Genomic DNA, 1,766 nt, shown 5'->3' on the forward strand with positions numbered 1-1,766 from the left:
GGGGGGGAAAGATCATGGGAGTACAGTGCATGATCATGCTTGAAATCCCACGATGACTATGAAAACAAAACAGACGACCAAACAAACTTACAAAAAAATTCAATCCTTCACCGGCATTTTCTCTTATATTCTATAAATACAACATATATAATTTTCATGAAAGTTGATCTGGGGAATTTCCTTGTTCTAGCTAAGATTGAATTATGAGACATGATCAAAGCTTGATAGACACAATTTAAGGACAAGCAGGCGAACCCAGATTTCGGGGGTTTCCAGAAATCTTGACCTACTCCAAAATTGGGCATTGCCTTTCCTACAGAAGAAATTTTTGTTTCATTGGTATACGTATATTTGTTTGGTTATAGAGAAAACTCTCCTTGTATTTTAAAGAAACTAAACAAGGGGAAAAAAACTTTACGTTCAATTTTCTCAAAACAGCATTTTTCGGGATAGCCAACTAGTGCTCAAAAGCGACCATATATAAGCATAGTAAGCCCTTCCAAAGATGTTTCACTACCTCCCGTTACTTCTTTGTCTCTGAAAGTGATTCAGGCCCTGGCATGTTCAATAGATTGCTGTTGTTCTTATCTCTTTTACTTGTTATTTGTTGTTGTTTTTGTTGTTGTTCCTGTTGAAGTTTAACAATCCCCAAAACACAATTAATGTATTTATTACTAATAATATGCGCAGCATTTGGCCTTATATCGGAATACCAAAATCAAATCAAAAATTAAAATTACATTTTTATAGATCCCCGTAGGCCAATTTTGGTAACAATAGCAAAGATACATACAGTAAATACATAATTAAATCTGAGTACATTCATACAAAAATACATACACAAATACATAAAAATGCACCAAATTAAACCCCAATATAGATCACATTCACAAACATGCCATTGTTGGTGGTCGCTGTGCAGCGACCTGTTTTTTATTCCTGCTTTTGCTTTCGTTTTTAGGTCTTTAGGTGTTGTTTTTTTTAAAAATAGGGTTGTCGCGTAATAAAGGGGGAATCTTGGATCCACCCCCCGCCCCGGTCAAAAAACTAGCTTTAAGATTATATCAATATCTCCATATGCCGAAAAATTGACGCGCGCCTAATTTCACGGAGTAGTGACACAATTGTATCAGCAAAGAGGCTGTAATGACAATCGCTCCCTGAAAATAAATGTTAAACTTCCCACGATTTCCTGGTCCTTACTTTTGATTTTGCTATAGACCTACTGCTTCCGTTGGCGTTGCTAGTAATCATCTTTATTTTGGTATTTTCTGCATTGACGAGTAAACTGTAATCCGTGCAGATCTTGTTCAGCTGTATCAGTGTCACCAAATCGACCAGTTCTCCTTCCTCTCCTAAAAACGGCAGTCTTTGTCATTTAAAAGAAAAAAGCATTGGTAGCAAGGAATATGATAGACTACAGATCAAAACAAGAATGAAAGCGAAAACCACAATATTTTTAGACATTGACTGCTGCAGATTAGTATACCTGTGCGCGGTTGATAAAAACAGTTGGTCTTTAGAGTAGGGTAGTCCAGGCAATGTGGGTGCCTCTAGTCTTTTCCTCTCGCGTTCACCCAGTTTCTATAGGCCTTGGTGAGGGAAACAGCATGGAAAACATAAGTATGACAAGACAAGAAAACACAAGACAAGACAAGGCAAGGCAAGGCAAGGCAAGGCAAGGCAAGGCAAGACAAGGCTAGGTAGGGTAAGATAAGATAAGATAAGATAAGATAAGATAAGATAAGATAAGATAAGATAAGATA

The sequence above is a fragment of the Aplysia californica genome, unplaced genomic scaffold (assembly GCF_000002075.1).
Source record: "Aplysia californica isolate F4 #8 unplaced genomic scaffold, AplCal3.0 scaffold00960, whole genome shotgun sequence".
Taxonomy (NCBI): Eukaryota; Metazoa; Mollusca; class Gastropoda; order Aplysiida; family Aplysiidae; genus Aplysia; species Aplysia californica.